Raw genomic sequence first — 19,640 nt, 5'->3', positions numbered from 1 at the left:
GGTGGTCATTTCTTCATGCGCAGTGAATAACTCGGCACTCTAAAGCACCCGAGAGCGTTTTTTTCGATGCCAACCTAACCAGAGTGACGGGAGCGGCACAATTCAGAAAAAGCGCTCAGCTCGCCGAGAAAATGCGATTTAAGCAATAAAATTAAAAATGCTTATAAAACATAAACCAAACGTTGGAGGTGGTCATTTCTTCATGCGCAGTGATAAACTCGGCACTCTAAAGCACCCGAGAGCGTTTTTTTTCGATGCCAACCTAACCAGAGTGACGGGAGCGGCACAATTCAGAAAAAGTGCTCAGCTCGCCGAGAAAATGCGATTTAAGCAATAAAATTAAAAATGCTTATAAAACATAAATCAAACGTTGGAGGTGGTCATTTCTTCATGCGCAGTGAATAACTCAGCACTCTAAAGCACCCGAGAGCGTTTTTTTCGATGCCAACCTAACCAGAGTGACGGGAGCGGCACAATTCAGAAAAAGTGCTCAGCACGCCGAGAAAATGCGATTTAAGCAATAAAATTAAAAATGCTTATAAAACATAAACCAAACGTTGGAGGTGGTCATTTCTTAATGCGCAGTAATAAACTCGGCACTCTAAAGCACCCGAGAGCGTTTTTTTCGAGGCCAACCTAACCAGAGTGACGGGAGCGGCACAATTCAGAAAAAGTGCTCAGCTCGCCGAGAAAATGCGATTTAAGCAATAAAATTAAAAATGCTTATAAAACATAAACCAAACGTTGGAAGTGGTCATTTCTTCATGCGCAGTGATAAACTCGGCACTCTAAAGCACCCGAGAGCGTTTTTTTTCGATGCCAACCTAACCAGAGTTACGGGAGCGGCACAATTCAGAAAAAGCGCTCAGCTCGCCGAGAAAATGCGATTTAAGCAATAAAATTAAAAATGCTTATAAAACATAAACCAAACGTTGGAGGTGGTCATTTCTTCATGCGCAGTGATAAACTCGGCACTCTAAAGCACCCGAGAGCGTTTTTTTCGATGCAACCTAACTAGAGTGACGGGAGCGGCACAATTCAGAAAAAGCGCTCAGCTCGCCGAGAAAATGCGATTTAAGCAATAAAATTAAAAATGCTTATAAAACATAAACCAAACGTTGGAGGTGGTCATTTCTTCATGCGCAGTGATAAACTCGGCACTCTAAAGCACCCGAGAGCGTTTTTTTCGATGCCAACCTAACCAGAGTGACGGGAGCGGCACAATTCAGAAAAAGTGCTCAGCTCGCCGAGAAAATGCGATTTAAGCAATAAAATTAAAAATGCTTATAAAACATAAACCAAACGTTGGAGGTGGTCATTTTTTAATGCGCAGTAATAAACTCGGCACTCTAAAGCACCCGAGAGCGTTTTTTTCGATGCCAACCTAACCAGAGTGACGGGAGCGGCACAATTCAGAAAAAGCGCTCAGCTCGCCGAGAAAATGCGATGTAAGCAATAAAATTAAAAATGCTTATAAAACATAAACCAAACGTTGGAGGTGGTCATTTCTTCGTGCGCAGTGAATAACTCGGCACTCTAAAGCACCCGAGAGCGTTTTTTTCGATGCCAACCTAACCAGAGTGACGGGAGCGGCACAATTCAGAAAAAGTGCTCAGCTCGCCGAGAAAATGCGATTTAAGCAATAAAATTAAAAATGCTTATAAAACATAAACCAAACGTTGGAGGTGGTCATTTCTTCATGCGCAGTGATAAACTCGGCACTCTAAAGCACCCGAGAGCGTTTTTTTCGATGCCAACCTAACCAGAGTGACGGGAGCGGCACAATTCAGAAAAAGCGCTCAGCTCGCCGAGAAAATGCGATTTAAGCAATAAAATTAAAAATGCTTATAAAACATAAACCAAACGTTGGAGGTGGTCATTTTTTAATGCGCAGTAATAAACTCGGCACTCTAAAGCACCCGAGAGCGTTTTTTTCGATGCCAACCTAACCAGAGTGACGGGAGCGGCACAATTCAGAAAAAGTGCTCAGCTCGCCGAGAAAATGCGATTTAAGCAATAAAATTAAAAATGCTTATAAAACATAAACCAAACGTTGGAGGTGGTCATTTCTTCATGCGCAGTGATAAACTCGGCACTCTAAAGCACCCGAGAGCGTTTTTTTCGATGCCAACCTAACCAGAGTGACGGGAGCGGCACAATTCAGAAAAAGCGCTCAGCTCGCCGAGAAAATGCGATTTAAGCAATAAAATTAAAAATGCTTATAAAACATAAACCAAACGTTGGAGGTGGTCATTTCTTCATGCGCAGTGATAAACTCGGCACTCTAAAGCACCCGAGAGCGTTTTTTTCGATGCCAACCTAACCAGAGTGACGGGAGCGGCACAATTCAGAAAAAGTGCTCAGCTCGCCGAGAAAATGCGATTTAAGCAATTAAATTAAAAATGCTTATAAAACATAAACCAAACGTTGGAAGTGGTCATTTCTTCATGCGCAGTGATAAACTCGGCACTCTAAAGCACCCGAGAGCGTTTTTTTTCGATGCCAACCTAACCAGAGTTACGGGAGCGGCACAATTCAGAAAAAGCGCTCAGCTCGCCGAGAAAATGCGATTTAAGCAATAAAATTAAAAATGCTTATAAAACATAAACCAAACGTTGGAGGTGGTCATTTCTTCATGCGCAGTGATAAACTCGGCACTCTAAAGCACCCGAGAGCGTTTTTTTCGATGCCAACCTAACCAGAGTGAGGGGAGCGGCACAATTCAGAAAAAGCGCTCAGCTCGCCGAGAAAATGCGATTTAAGCAATAAAATTAAAAATGCTTATAAAACAAACCAAACGTTGGATGTGGTCATTTCTTCATGCGCAGTGATAAACTCGGCACTCTAAAGCACCCGAGAGCGTTTTTTTCGATGCCAACCTAACCAGAGTGACGGGAGCGGCACAATTCAGAAAAAGTGCTCAGCTCGCCGAGAAAATGCGATTTAAGCAATAAAATTAAAAATGCTTATAACACATAAACCAAACGTTGGAGGTGGTCATTTCTTCATGCGCAGTGAATAACTCGGCACTCTAAAGCACCCGAGAGCGTTTTTTTCGATGCCAACCTAACCAGAGTGACGGGAGCGGCACAATTCAGAAAAAGTGCTCAGCTCGCCGAGAAAATGCGATTTAAGCAATAAAATTAAAAATGCTTATAAAACATAAACCAAACGTTGGAGGTGGTCATTTCTTAATGCGCAGTAATAAACTCGGCACTCTAAAGCACCCGTGAGCGTTTTTTTCGATGCCAACCTAACCAGAGTGACGGGAGCGGCACAATTCAGAAAAAGCGCTCAGCTCGCCGAGAAAATGCGATTTAAGCAATAAAATTAAAAATGCTTATTAAACATAAACCAAACGTTGGAGGTGGTCATTTCTTCATGCGCAGTGAATAACTCGGCACTCTAAAGCACCCGAGAGCGTTTTTTTCGATGCCAACCTAACCAGAGTGACGGGAGCGCCACAATTCAGAAAAAGCGCTCAGCTCGCCGAGAAAATGCTATTTAAGCAATAAAATTAAAAATGCTTATAAAACATAAACCAAACGTTGGAGGTGGTCATTTCTTCATGCGCAGTGATAAACTCGGCACTCTAAAGCACCCGAGAGCCTTTTTTTCGATGCCAACCTAACCAGAGTAACGGGAGCGGCACAATTCAGAAAAAGTGCTCAGCTCGCCGAGAAAATGCGATTTAAGCAATAAAATTAAAAATGCCTATTAAACATAAACCAAACGTTGGAGGTGGTCATTTCTTCATGCGCAGTGAATAACTCGGCACTCTAAAGCACCCGATAGCGTTTTTTTCGATGCCAACCTAACCAGAGTGACGGGAGCGGCACAATTCAGAAAAAGTGCTCAGCTCGCCGAGAAAATGCGATTTAAGCAATAAAATTAAAAATGCTTATAAAACATAAACCAAACGTTGGAGGTGGTCATTTCTTAATGCGCAGTAATAAACTCGGCACTCCAAAGCACCCGAGAGCGTTTTTTTCGATGCCAACCTAACCAGTGACGGGAGCGGCACAATTCAGAAAAAGTGCTCAGCTCGCCGAGAAAATGCGATTTAAGCAATAAAATTAAAAATGCTTATAAAACATAAACCAAACGTTGGAGGTGGTCATTTCTTAATGCGCAGTAATAAACTCGGCACTCTAAAGCACCCGAGAGCGTTTTTTTCGATGCCAACCTAACCAGAGTGACGGGAGCGGCACAATTCAGAAAAAGTGCTCAGCTCGCCGAGAAAATGCGATTTAAGCAATAAAATTAAAAATGCTTATAAAACATAAACCAAACGTTGGAGGTGATCATTTCTTAATGCGCGGTAATGAACTCGGCACTCTAAAGCACCCGAGAGCGTTTTTTTCGATGTCAACCTAACCAGAGTGACGGGAGCGGCACAATTCAGAAAAAGTGCTCAGCTCGCCGAGAAAATGCGATTTAAGCAATAAAATTAAAAATGCTTATTAAACATAAACCAAACGTTGGAGGTGGTCATTTCTTCATGCGCAGTGAATTACTCGGCACTCTAAAGCACCCGAGAGCGTTTTTTTCGATGCCAACCTAACCAGAGTGACGGGAGCGGCACAATTCAGAAAAAGCGCTCAGCTCGCCGAGAAAATGCGATTTAAGCAATAAAATTAAAAATGCTTATTAAACATAAACCAAACGTTGGAGGTGGTCATTTCTTCATGCGCAGTGAATAACTCGGCACTCTAAAGCACCCGAGAGCGTTTTTTTCGATGCCAACCTAACCAGAGTGACGGGAGCGGCACAATTCAGAAAAAGCGCTCAGCTCGCCGAGAAAATGCGATTTAAGCAATAAAATTAAAAATGCTTATAAAACATAAACCAAACGTTGGAGGTGGTCATTTCTTCATGCGCAGTGATAAACTCGGCACTCTAAAGCACCCGAGAGCGTTTTTTTTCGATGCCAACCTAACCAGAGTGACGGGAGCGGCACAATTCAGAAAAAGTGCTCAGCTCGCCGAGAAAATGCGATTTAAGCAATAAAATTAAAAATGCTTATAAAACATAAATCAAACGTTGGAGGTGGTCATTTCTTCATGCGCAGTGAATAACTCAGCACTCTAAAGCACCCGAGAGCGTTTTTTTCGATGCCAACCTAACCAGAGTGACGGGAGCGGCACAATTCAGAAAAAGTGCTCAGCTCGCCGAGAAAATGCGATTTAAGCAATAAAATTAAAAATGCTTATAAAACATAAACCAAACGTTGGAAGTGGTCATTTCTTCATGCGCAGTGATAAACTCGGCACTCTAAAGCACCCGAGAGCGTTTTTTTTCGATGCCAACCTAACCAGAGTTACGGGAGCGGCACAATTCAGAAAAAGCGCTCAGCTCGCCGAGAAAATGCGATTTAAGCAATAAAATTAAAAATGCTTATAAAACATAAACCAAACGTTGGAGGTGGTCATTTCTTCATGCGCAGTGATAAACTCGGCACTCTAAAGCACCCGAGAGCGTTTTTTTCGATGCAACCTAACTAGAGTGACGGGAGCGGCACAATTCAGAAAAAGCGCTCAGCTCGCCGAGAAAATGCGATTTAAGCAATAAAATTAAAAATGCTTATAAAACATAAACCAAACGTTGGAGGTGGTCATTTCTTCATGCGCAGTGATAAACTCGGCACTCTAAAGCACCCGAGAGCGTTTTTTTCGATGCCAACCTAACCAGAGTGACGGGAGCGGCACAATTCAGAAAAAGTGCTCAGCTCGCCGAGAAAATGCGATTTAAGCAATAAAATTAAAAATGCTTATAAAACATAAACCAAACGTTGGAGGTGGTCATTTCTTCATGCGCAGTGAATAACTCGGCACTCTAAAGCACCCGAAAGCGTTTTTTTCGATGCCAACCTAACCAGAGTGACGGGAGCGGCACAATTCAGAAAAAGTGCTCAGCTCGCCGAGAAAATGCGATTTAAGCAATAAAATTAAAAATGCTTATAAAACATAAACCAAACGTTGGAGGTGGTCATTTTTTAATGCGCAGTAATAAACTCGGCACTCTAAAGCACCCGAGAGCGTTTTTTTCGATGCCAACCTAACCAGAGTGACGGGAGCGGCACAATTCAGAAAAAGCGCTCAGCTCGCCGAGAAAATGCGATGTAAGCAATAAAATTAAAAATGCTTATAAAACATAAACCAAACGTTGGAGGTGGTCATTTCTTCGTGCGCAGTGAATAACTCGGCACTCTAAAGCACCCGAGAGCGTTTTTTTCGATGCCAACCTAACCAGAGTGACGGGAGCGGCACAATTCAGAAAAAGTGCTCAGCTCGCCGAGAAAATGCGATTTAAGCAATAAAATTAAAAATGCTTATAAAACATAAACCAAACGTTGGAGGTGGTCATTTCTTCATGCGCAGTGATAAACTCGGCACTCTAAAGCACCCGAGAGCGTTTTTTTCGATGCCAACCTAACCAGAGTGACGGGAGCGGCACAATTCAGAAAAAGCGCTCAGCTCGCCGAGAAAATGCGATTTAAGCAATAAAATTAAAAATGCTTATAAAACATAAACCAAACGTTGGAGGTGGTCATTTCTTCATGCGCAGTGATAAACTCGGCACTCTAAAGCACCCGAGAGCGTTTTTTTCGATGCCAACCTAACCAGAGTGACGGGAGCGGCACAATTCAGAAAAAGTGCTCAGCTCGCCGAGAAAATGCGATTCAAGCAATAAAATTAAAAATGCTTATTAAACATAAACCAAACGTTGGAGGTGGTCATTTCTTCATGCGCAGTGAATAACTCGGCACTCTAAAGCACCCAGAGCGTTTTTTTCGATGCCAACCTAACCAGAGTGACGGGAGCGGCACAATTCAGAAAAAGTGCTCAGCTCGCCGAGAAAATGCGATTTAAGCAATAAAATTAAAAATGCTTATAAAACATAAACCAAACGTTGGAAGTGGTCATTTCTTCATGCGCAGTGATAAACTCGGCACTCTAAAGCACCCGAGAGCGTTTTTTTCGATGCCAACCTAACCAGAGTTACGGGAGCGGCACAATTCAGAAAAAGCGCTCAGCTCGCCGAGAAAATGCGATTTAAGCAATAAAATTAAAAATGCTTATAAAACATAAACCAAACGTTGGAGGTGGTCATTTCTTCATGTGCAGTGATAAACTCGGCACTCTAAAGCACCCGAGAGCGTTTTTTTCGATGCCAACCTAACCAGAGTGACGGGAGCGGCACAATTCAGAAAAAGCGCTCAGCTCGCCGAGAAAAAGCGATTTAAGCAATAAAATTAAAAATGCTTATAAAACATAAACCAAACGTTGGAGGTGGTCATTTCTTAATGCGCAGTAATAAACTCGGCACTCTAAAGCACCCGTGAGCGTTTTTTTCGATGCCAACCTAACCAGAGTGACGGGAGCGGCACAATTCAGAAAAAGTGCTCAGCTCGCAGAGAAAATGCGATTTAAGCAATAAAATTAAAAATGCTTATTAAACATAAACCAAACGTTGGAGGTGGTCATTTCTTCATGCGCAGTGAATTACTCGGCACTCTAAAGCACCCGAGAGCGTTTTTTTCGATGCCAACCTAACCAGAGTGACGGGAGCGGCACAATTCAGAAAAAGCGCTCAGCTCGCCGAGAAAATGCGATTTAAGCAATAAAATTAAAAATGCTTATTAAACATAAACCAAACGTTGGAGGTGGTCATTTCTTCATGCGCAGTGATAAACTCGGCACTCTAAAGCACCCGAGAGCGTTTTTTTCGATGCCAACCTAACCAGAGTGACGGGAGCGGCACAATTCAGAAAAAGTGCTCAGCTCGCCGAGAAAATGCGATTTAAGCAATAAAATTAAAAATGCTTATAAAACATAAACCAAACGTTGGAGGTGGTCATTTCTTCATGCGCAGTGAATAACTCAGCACTCTAAAGCACCCGAGAGCGTTTTTTTCGATGCCAACCTAACCAGAGTGACGGGAGCGGCACAATTCAGAAAAAGTGCTCAGCACGCCGAGAAAATGCGATTTAAGCAATAAAATTAAAAATGCTTATAAAACATAAACCAAACGTTGGAGGTGGTCATTTCTTAATGCGCAGTAATAAACTCGGCACTCTAAAGCACCCGAGAGCGTTTTTTTCGATGCCAACCTAACCAGAGTGACGGGAGCGGCACAATTCAGAAAAAGTGCTCAGCTCGCCGAGAAAATGCGATTTAAGCAATTAAATTAAAAATGCTTATAAAACATAAACCAAACGTTGGAAGTGGTCATTTCTTCATGCGCAGTGATAAACTCGGCACTCTAAAGCACCCGAGAGCGTTTTTTTTCGATGCCAACCTAACCAGAGTTACGGGAGCGGCACAATTCAGAAAAAGCGCTCAGCTCGCCGAGAAAATGCGATTTAAGCAATAAAATTAAAAATGCTTATAAAACATAAACCAAACGTTGGAGGTGGTCATTTCTTCATGCGCAGTGATAAACTCGGCACTCTAAAGCACCCGAGAGCGTTTTTTTCGATGCCAACCTAACCAGAGTGAGGGGAGCGGCACAATTCAGAAAAAGCGCTCAGCTCGCCGAGAAAATGCGATTTAAGCAATAAAATTAAAAATGCTTATAAAACAAACCAAACGTTGGATGTGGTCATTTCTTCATGCGCAGTGATAAACTCGGCACTCTAAAGCACCCGAGAGCGTTTTTTTCGATGCCAACCTAACCAGAGTGACGGGAGCGGCACAATTCAGAAAAAGTGCTCAGCTCGCCGAGAAAATGCGATTTAAGCAATAAAATTAAAAATGCTTATAACACATAAACCAAACGTTGGAGGTGGTCATTTCTTCATGCGCAGTGAATAACTCGGCACTCTAAAGCACCCGAGAGCGTTTTTTTCGATGCCAACCTAACCAGAGTGACGGGAGCGGCACAATTCAGAAAAAGTGCTCAGCTCGCCGAGAAAATGCGATTTAAGCAATAAAATTAAAAATGCTTATAAAACATAAACCAAACGTTGGAGGTGGTCATTTCTTAATGCGCAGTAATAAACTCGGCACTCTAAAGCACCCGTGAGCGTTTTTTTCGATGCCAACCTAACCAGAGTGACGGGAGCGGCACAATTCAGAAAAAGCGCTCAGCTCGCCGAGAAAATGCGATTTAAGCAATAAAATTAAAAATGCTTATTAAACATAAACCAAACGTTGGAGGTGGTCATTTCTTCATGCGCAGTGAATAACTCGGCACTCTAAAGCACCCGAGAGCGTTTTTTTCGATGCCAACCTAACCAGAGTGACGGGAGCGCCACAATTCAGAAAAAGCGCTCAGCTCGCCGAGAAAATGCTATTTAAGCAATAAAATTAAAAATGCTTATAAAACATAAACCAAACGTTGGAGGTGGTCATTTCTTCATGCGCAGTGATAAACTCGGCACTCTAAAGCACCCGAGAGCCTTTTTTTCGATGCCAACCTAACCAGAGTAACGGGAGCGGCACAATTCAGAAAAAGTGCTCAGCTCGCCGAGAAAATGCGATTTAAGCAATAAAATTAAAAATGCCTATTAAACATAAACCAAACGTTGGAGGTGGTCATTTCTTCATGCGCAGTGAATAACTCGGCACTCTAAAGCACCCGATAGCGTTTTTTTCGATGCCAACCTAACCAGAGTGACGGGAGCGGCACAATTCAGAAAAAGTGCTCAGCTCGCCGAGAAAATGCGATTTAAGCAATAAAATTAAAAATGCTTATAAAACATAAACCAAACGTTGGAGGTGGTCATTTCTTAATGCGCAGTAATAAACTCGGCACTCCAAAGCACCCGAGAGCGTTTTTTTCGATGCCAACCTAACCAGTGACGGGAGCGGCACAATTCAGAAAAAGTGCTCAGCTCGCCGAGAAAATGCGATTTAAGCAATAAAATTAAAAATGCTTATAAAACATAAACCAAACGTTGGAGGTGGTCATTTCTTAATGCGCAGTAATAAACTCGGCACTCTAAAGCACCCGAGAGCGTTTTTTTCGATGCCAACCTAACCAGAGTGACGGGAGCGGCACAATTCAGAAAAAGTGCTCAGCTCGCCGAGAAAATGCGATTTAAGCAATAAAATTAAAAATGCTTATAAAACATAAACCAAACGTTGGAGGTGATCATTTCTTAATGCGCGGTAATGAACTCGGCACTCTAAAGCACCCGAGAGCGTTTTTTTCGATGTCAACCTAACCAGAGTGACGGGAGCGGCACAATTCAGAAAAAGTGCTCAGCTCGCCGAGAAAATGCGATTTAAGCAATAAAATTAAAAATGCTTATTAAACATAAACCAAACGTTGGAGGTGGTCATTTCTTCATGCGCAGTGAATTACTCGGCACTCTAAAGCACCCGAGAGCGTTTTTTTCGATGCCAACCTAACCAGAGTGACGGGAGCGGCACAATTCAGAAAAAGCGCTCAGCTCGCCGAGAAAATGCGATTTAAGCAATAAAATTAAAAATGCTTATTAAACATAAACCAAACGTTGGAGGTGGTCATTTCTTCATGCGCAGTGAATAACTCGGCACTCTAAAGCACCCGAGAGCGTTTTTTTCGATGCCAACCTAACCAGAGTGACGGGAGCGGCACAATTCAGAAAAAGCGCTCAGCTCGCCGAGAAAATGCGATTTAAGCAATAAAATTAAAAATGCTTATAAAACATAAACCAAACGTTGGAGGTGGTCATTTCTTCATGCGCAGTGATAAACTCGGCACTCTAAAGCACCCGAGAGCGTTTTTTTTCGATGCCAACCTAACCAGAGTGACGGGAGCGGCACAATTCAGAAAAAGTGCTCAGCTCGCCGAGAAAATGCGATTTAAGCAATAAAATTAAAAATGCTTATAAAACATAAATCAAACGTTGGAGGTGGTCATTTCTTCATGCGCAGTGAATAACTCAGCACTCTAAAGCACCCGAGAGCGTTTTTTTCGATGCCAACCTAACCAGAGTGACGGGAGCGGCACAATTCAGAAAAAGTGCTCAGCACGCCGAGAAAATGCGATTTAAGCAATAAAATTAAAAATGCTTATAAAACATAAACCAAACGTTGGAGGTGGTCAGTTCTTAATGCGCAGTAATAAACTCGGCACTCTAAAGCACCCGAGAGCGTTTTTTTCGAGGCCAACCTAACCAGAGTGACGGGAGCGGCACAATTCAGAAAAAGTGCTCAGCTCGCCGAGAAAATGCGATTTAAGCAATAAAATTAAAAATGCTTATAAAACATAAACCAAACGTTGGAAGTGGTCATTTCTTCATGCGCAGTGATAAACTCGGCACTCTAAAGCACCCGAGAGCGTTTTTTTTCGATGCCAACCTAACCAGAGTTACGGGAGCGGCACAATTCAGAAAAAGCGCTCAGCTCGCCGAGAAAATGCGATTTAAGCAATAAAATTAAAAATGCTTATAAAACATAAACCAAACGTTGGAGGTGGTCATTTCTTCATGCGCAGTGATAAACTCGGCACTCTAAAGCACCCGAGAGCGTTTTTTTCGATGCCAACCTAACTAGAGTGACGGGAGCGGCACAATTCAGAAAAAGCGCTCAGCTCGCCGAGAAAATGCGATTTAAGCAATAAAATTAAAAATGCTTATAAAACATAAACCAAACGTTGGAGGTGGTCATTTCTTCATGCGCAGTGATAAACTCGGCACTCTAAAGCACCCGAGAGCGTTTTTTTCGATGCCAACCTAACCAGAGTGACGGGAGCGGCACAATTCAGAAAAAGTGCTCAGCTCGCCGAGAAAATGCGATTTAAGCAATAAAATTAAAAATGCTTATAAAACATAAACCAAACGTTGGAGGTGGTCATTTCTTCATGCGCAGTGAATAACTCGGCACTCTAAAGCACCCGAGAGCGTTTTTTTCGATGCCAACCTAACCAGAGTGACGGGAGCGGCACAATTCAGAAAAAGTGCTCAGCTCGCCGAGAAAATGCGATTTAAGCAATAAAATTAAAAATGCTTATAAAACATAAACCAAACGTTGGAGGTGGTCATTTCTTAATGCGCAGTAATAAACTCGGCACTCTAAAGCACCCGTGAGCGTTTTTTTCGATGCCAACCTAACCAGAGTGACGGGAGCGGCACAATTCAGAAAAAGTGCTCAGCTCGCCGAGAAAATGGGATTTAAGCAATAAAATTAAAAATGCTTATAAAACATAAACCAAACGTTGGAGGTGGTCATTTCTTCATGCGCAGTAATAAACTCGGCACTCTAAAGCACCCGAGAGCGTTTTTTTCGATGCCAACCTAACCAGAGTGACGGGAGCGGCACAATTCAGAAAAACTGCTCAGCTCGCCGAGAAAATGCGATTTAAGCAATAACATTAAAAATGCTTATAAAACATAAACCAAACGTTGGAGGTGGTCATTTCTTAATGCGCAGTAATAAACTCGGCACTCTAAAGCACCCGAGAGCGTTTTTTTCGATGCCAACCTAACCAGAGTGACGGGAGCGGCACAATTCAGAAAAAGCGCTCAGCTCGCCGAGAAAATGCGATGTAAGCAATAAAATTAAAAATGCTTATAAAACATAAACCAAACGTTGGAGGTGGTCATTTCTTCGTGCGCAGTGAATAACTCGGCACTCTAAAGCACCCGAGAGCGTTTTTTTCGATGCCAACCTAACCAGAGTGACGGGAGCGGCACAATTCAGAAAAAGTGCTCAGCTCGCCGAGAAAATGCGATTTAAGCAATAAAATTAAAAATGCTTATAAAACATAAACCAAACGTTGGAGGTGGTCATTTCTTCATGCGCAGTGATAAACTCGGCACTCTAAAGCACCCGAGAGCGTTTTTTTCGATGCCAACCTAACCAGAGTGACGGGAGCGGCACAATTCAGAAAAAGCGCTCAGCTCGCCGAGAAAATGCGATTTAAGCAATAAAATTAAAAATGCTTATAAAACATAAACCAAACGTTGGAGGTGGTCATTTCTTCATGCGCAGTGATAAACTCGGCACTCTAAAGCACCCGAGAGCGTTTTTTTCGATGCCAACCTAACCAGAGTGACGGGAGCGGCACAATTCAGAAAAAGTGCTCAGCTCGCCGAGAAAATGCGATTCAAGCAATAAAATTAAAAATGCTTATTAAACATAAACCAAACGTTGGAGGTGGTCATTTCTTCATGCGCAGTGAATAACTCGGGACTCTAAAGCACCCAGAGCGTTTTTTTCGATGCCAACCTAACCAGAGTGACGGGAGCGGCACAATTCAGAAAAAGTGCTCAGCTCGCCGAGAAAATGCGATTTAAGCAATAAAATTAAAAATGCTTATAAAACATAAACCAAACGTTGGAGGTGGTCATTTCTTAATGCGCAGTAATAAACTCGGCACTCTAAAGCACCCGAGAGCGTTTTTTTCGATGCCAACCTAACCAGAGTGACGGGAGCGGCACAATTCAGAAAAAGTGCTCAGCTCGCCGAGAAAATGCGATTTAAGCAATAAAATTAAAAATGCTTATAAAACATAAACCAAACGTTGGAGGTGGTCATTTCTTAATGCGCAGTAATGAACTCGGCACTCTAAAGCACCCGAGAGCGTTTTTTTCGATGCCAACCTAACCAGAGTGACGGGAGCGGCACAATTCAGAAAAAGTGCTCAGCTCGCCAAGAAAATGCGATTTAAGCAATAAAATTAAAAATGCTTATTAAACATAAACCAAACGTTGGAGGTGGTCATTTCTTCATGCGCAGTGAATTACTCGGCACTCTAAAGCACCCGAGAGCGTTTTTTTCGATGCCAACCTAACCAGAGTGACGGGAGCGGCACAATTCAGAAAAAGCGCTCAGCTCGCCGAGAAAATGCGATTTAAGCAATAAAATTAAAAATGCTTATTAAACATAAACCAAACGTTGGAGGTGGTCATTTCTTCATTCGCAGTGATAAACTCGGCACTCTAAAGCACCCGAGAGCGTTTTTTTCAATGCCAACCTAACCAGAGTGACGGGAGCGGCACAATTCAGAAAAAGTGCTCAGCTCGCCGAGAAAATGCGATTCAAGCAATAAAATTAAAAATGCTTATTAAACATAAACCAAACGTTGGAGGTGGTCATTTCTTCATGCGCAGTGAATAACTCGGCACTCTAAAGCACCCGAGAGCGTTTTTTTCGATGCCAACCTAACCAGAGTGACGGGAGCGGCACAATTCAGAAAAAGTGCTCAGCTCGCCGAGAAAATGCGATTTAAGCAATAAAATTAAAAATGCTTATAAAACATAAACCAAACGTTGGAGGTGGTCATTTCTTAATGCGCAGTAATAAACTCGGCACTCTAAAGCACCCGTGAGCGTTTTTTTCGATGCCAACCTAACCAGAGTGACGGGAGCGGCACAATTCAGAAAAAGTGCTCAGCTCGCCGAGAAAATGCGATTTAAGCAATAAAATTAAAAATGCTTATAAAACATAAACCAAACGTTGGAGGTGGTCATTTCTTCATGCGCAGTGATAAAGTCGGCACTTTAAAGCACCCGAGAGCGTTTTTTTTCGATGCCAACCTAACCAGAGTGACGGGAGCGGCACAATTCAGAAAAAGTGCTCAGCTCGCCGAGAAAATGCGATTTAAGCAATAAAATTAAAAATGCTTATTAAACATAAACCAAACGTTGGAGGTGGTCATTTCTTCATGCGCAGTGATAAACTCGGCACTCTAAAGCACCCGAGAGCGTTTTTTTCGATGCCAACCTAACCAGAGTGACGGGAGCGGCACAATTCAGAAAAAGTGCTCAGCTCGCCGAGAAAATGCGATTTAAGCAATAAAACTAAAAATGCTTATAAAACATAAACCAAACGTTGGAGGTGGTCATTTCTTCATGCGCAGTGAATAACTCGGCACTCTAAAGCACCCGAGAGCGTTTTTTTCGATGCCAACCTAACCAGAGTGACGGGAGCGGCACAATTCAGAAAAAGCGCTCAGCTCGCCGAGAAAATGCGATTTAAGCAATAAATTTAAAAATGCTTATAAAACATAAACCAAACGTTGGAGGTGGTCATTTCTTCATGCGCAGTGATAAACTCGGCACTCTAAAGCACCCGAGAGCGTTTTTTTCGATGCCAACCTAACCAGAGTGACGGGAGCGGCACAATTCAGAAAAAGTGCTCAGCTCGCCGAGAAAATGCGATTTAAGCAATAAAATTAAAAAGTCTTATAAAACATAAACCAAACGTTGGAGGTGGTCATTTCTTCATGCGCAGTGATAAACTCGGCACTCTAAAGCACCCGAGAGCGTTTTTTTCGATGCCAACCTAACCAGAGTGACGGGAGCGGCACAATTCAGAAAAAGCGCTCAGCTCGCCGAGAAAATGCGATTTAAGCAATACAATTAAAAATGCTTATAAAACATAAACCAAACGTTGGAGGTGGTCATTTCTTCATGCGCAGTGATAAACTCGGCACTCTAAAGCACCCGAGAGCGTTTTTTTCGATGCCAACCTAACCAGAGTGACGGGAGCGGCACAATTCAGAAAAAGTGCTCAGCTCGCCGAGAAAATGCGATTCAAGCAATAAAATTAAAAATGCTTATTAAACATAAACCAAACGTTGGAGGTGGTCATTTCTTCATGCGCAGTGAATAACTCGGCACTCTAAAGCACCCAGAGCGTTTTTTTCGATGCCAACCTAACCAGAGTGACGGGAGCGGCACAATTTAGAAAAAGTGCTCAGCTCGCCGAGAAAATGCGATTTAAGCAATAAAATAAAAAATGCTTATAAAACATAAACCAAACGTTGGAGGTGGTCATTTCTTAATGCGCAGTAATAAACTCGGCACTCTAAAGCACCCGAGAGCGTTTTTTTCGATGCCAACCTAACCAGAGTGACGGGAGCGGCACAATTCAGAAAAAGCGCTCAGCTCGCCGAGAAAATGCGATTTAAGCAATAAAATTAAAAATGCTTATAAAACATAAACCAAACGTTGGAGGTGGTCATTTCTTCGTGCGCAGTGAATAACTCGGCACTCTAAAGCACCCGAGAGCGTTTTTTTCGATGCCAACCTAACCAGAGTGACGGGAGCGGCACAATTCAGAAAAAGTGCTCAGCTCGCCGAGAAAATGCGATTTTAGCAATAAAATTAAAAATGCTTATAAAACATAAACCAAACGTTGGAGGTGGTCATTTCTTCATGCGCAGTGATAAAGTCGGCACTCTAAAGCACCCGAGAGCGTTTTTTTCGATGCCAACCTAACCAGAGTGACGGGAGCGGCACAATTCAGAAAAAGCGCTCAGCTCGCCGAGAAAATGCGATTTAAGCAATAAACTTAAAAATGCTTATAAAACATAAACCAAACGTTGGAGGTGGTCATTTCTTCATGCGCAGTGATAAACTCGGCACTCTAAAGCACCCGAGAGCGTTTTTTTCGATGCCAACCTAACCAGAGTGACGGGAGCGGCACAATTCAGAAAAAGTGCTCAGCTCGCCGAGAAAATGCGATTTAAGCAATAAAATTAAAAATGCTTATAAAACATAAACCAAACGTTGGAGGTGGTCATTTCTTCATGCGCAGTGAATAACTCGGCACTCTAAAGCACCCGAGAGCGTTTTTTTCGATGCCAACCTAACCAGAGTGACGGGAGCGGCACAATTCAGAAAAAGTGCTCAGCTCGCCGAGAAAATGCGATTTAAGCAATAAAATTAAAAATGCTTATAAAACATAAACCAAACGTTGGAGGTGGTCATTTCTTAATGCGCAGTAATAAACTCGGCACTCTAAAGCACCCGTGAGCGTTTTTTTCGATGCCAACCTAACCAGAGTGACGGGAGCGGCACAATTCAGAAAAAGTGCTCAGCTCGCCGAGAAAATGGGATTTAAGCAATAAAATTAAAAATGCTTATAAAACATAAACCAAACGTTGGAGGTGGTCATTTCTTCATGCGCAGTAATAAACTCGGCACTCTAAAGCACCCGAGAGCGTTTTTTTCGATGCCAACCTAACCAGAGTGACGGGAGCGGCACAATTCAGAAAAAGTGCTCAGCTCGCCGAGAAAATGCGATTTAAGCAATAAAATTAAAAATGCTTATAAAACATAAACCAAACGTTGGAGGTGGTCATTTCTTAATGCGCAGTAATAAACTCGGCACTCTAAAGCACCCGAGAGCGTTTTTTTCGATGCCAACCTAACCAGAGTGACGGGAGCGGCACAATTCAGAAAAAGCGCTCAGCTCGCCGAGAAAATGCGATTTAAGCAATAAAATTAAAAATGCTTATAAAACATAAACCAAACGTTGGAGGTGGTCATTTCTTAATGCGCAGTAATAAACTCGGCACTCTAAAGCACCCGAGAGCGTTTTTTTCGATGCCAACCTAACCAGAGTGACGGGAGCGGCACAATTCAGAAAAAGTGCTCAGCTCGCCGAGAAAATGCGATTTAAGCAATAAAATTAAAAATGCTTATAAAACATAAACCAAACGTTGGAGGTGGTCATTTCTTAATGCGCTGTAATAAACTCGGCACTCTAAAGCACCCGAGAGCGTTTTTTTCGATGCCAACCTAACCAGAGTGACGGGAGCGGCACAATTCAGAAAAAGCGCTCAGCTCGCCGAGAAAATGCGATTTAAAATTAAAAATGCTTATAAAACATAAACCAAACGTTGGAGGTGGTCATTTCTTCGTGCGCAGTGAATAACTCGGCACTCTAAAGCACCCGAGAGCGTTTTTTTCGATGCCAACCTAACCAGAGTGACGGGAGCGGCACAATTCAGAAAAAGTGCTCAGCTCGCCGAGAAAATGCGATTTAAGCAATAAAATTAAAAATGCTTATAAAACATAAACCAAACGTTGGAGGTGGTCATTTCTTCATGCGCAGTGATAAAGTCGGCACTCTAAAGCACCCGAGAGCGTTTTTTTCGATGCCAACCTAACCAGAGTGACGGGAGCGGCACAATTCAGAAAAAGCGCTCAGCTCGCCGAGAAAATGCGATTTAAGCAATAAACTTAAAAATGCTTATAAAACATAAACCAAACGTTGGAGGTGGTCATTTCTTCATGTGCAGTGATAAACTCGGCACTCTAAAGCACCCGAGAGCGTTTTTTTCGATGCCAACCTAACCAGAGTGACGGGAGCGGCACAATTCAGAAAAAGTGCTCAGCTCGCCGAGAAAATGCGATTTAAGCAATAAAATTAAAAATGATTATAAAACATAAACCAAACGTTGGAGGTGGTCATTTCTTCATGCGCAGTGAATAACTCGGCACTCTAAAGCACCCGAGAGCGTTTTTTTCGATGCCAACCTAACCAGAGTGACGGGAGCGGCACAATTCAGAAAAAGTGCTCAGCTCGCCGAGAAAATGCGATTTAAGCAATAAAATTAAAAATGCTTATAAAACATAAACCAAACGTTGGAGGTGGTCATTTCTTAATGCGCAGTAATAAACTCGGCACTCTAAAGCACCCGTGAGCGTTTTTTTCGATGCCAACCTAACCAGAGTGACGGGAGCGGCACAATTCAGAAAAAGTGCTCAGCTCGCCGAGAAAATGCGATTTAAGCAATAAAATTAAAAATGCTTATAAAACATAAACCAAACGTTGGAGGTGGTCATTTCTTCATGCGCAGAGATAAAGTCGGCACTCTAAAGCACCCGAGAGCGTTTTTTTCGATGCCAACCTAACCAGAGTGACGGGAGCGGCACAATTCAGAAAAAGTGCTCAGCTCGCCGAGAAAATGCGATTTAAGCAATAAAATTAAAAATGCTTATTAAACATGTGGTGAATTCTCTTCGATGGTCAGCTGGTCTTCCAAACAAGATGGTGAAAAAGTGGCTGGCTTGGGGAAGGAAAACTTCAGTCACACATGGCTGATTGGGGAAAGATTTTATTCAACCGATGTCAGAGAGAAGTGTCTCGCGCCCTAGCCAAGATGTCGAGTCCCTTTGTCTACTCTCGTCCTAAACCTTATACTCTTGCGCTTCCCTCCACGCGGGAGCGCGCAGATGGGGCTGTTGGCTGACCTATGACCCCGCCGTTGCTCCCCCGTCTCTACATCATGTGTATCTTAGCAGTTGTTAATGAAAGCCAGATGTGTCTGGCGCCAACGAGTCTACCTTCCTGGACCAAGCCCTAAACAATACCACACGAACCTGACCCGAACATGTCCTGGTCGTACTTAGGCTTACTAGTGAGATATACATTGCATGATACCAGAATAGAAATTCACAACATACCCCCCTGCCGGGGCACATCAAGTGCCCCGGCAACAACTCAACACGAAAAAGACATCGGTACATCCAAAAACCTTCCCCCAACCATTTTATGGTTTTCGTCTACAATTTGGACCTATTTGTCTCATCCTAAACCATGCTCAAGGCATGCTACTCAAGGTTACATTAACTAGGAAAGCTCAACCTAAGTTAATAGCAAATTTCTCCCTGACAGCAATCTGAGGCCTCTCAGGAACCACATTTGACCAAGATCGAATCCCCCAACCCCATTAACTGATTGACGCCGTCCGCACACCCCCCTTCGGTAATATATCACCAACGCCATCAACTTGGAGAGGAAAAGTTTGCTGTGGCCCGTTAGAAGCCCCAAAAAGCTGCCGGACCGCCGTCGAAAAAACCTCGCCAATCTAATGACGAGGAAAAAGAGGGAGGCCCATTCTACACCCCCGGAGGCGCCTCTCACCTGGCGAGAGTCAGGTGAAGGGAGCTCCGGCACACACCACATTTCACA

Source organism: Syngnathus typhle, linkage group LG11 (assembly GCF_033458585.1).
Source record: "Syngnathus typhle isolate RoL2023-S1 ecotype Sweden linkage group LG11, RoL_Styp_1.0, whole genome shotgun sequence".
Taxonomy (NCBI): Eukaryota; Metazoa; Chordata; class Actinopteri; order Syngnathiformes; family Syngnathidae; genus Syngnathus; species Syngnathus typhle.
Note: the sequence above shows the minus strand (reverse complement) of the source record.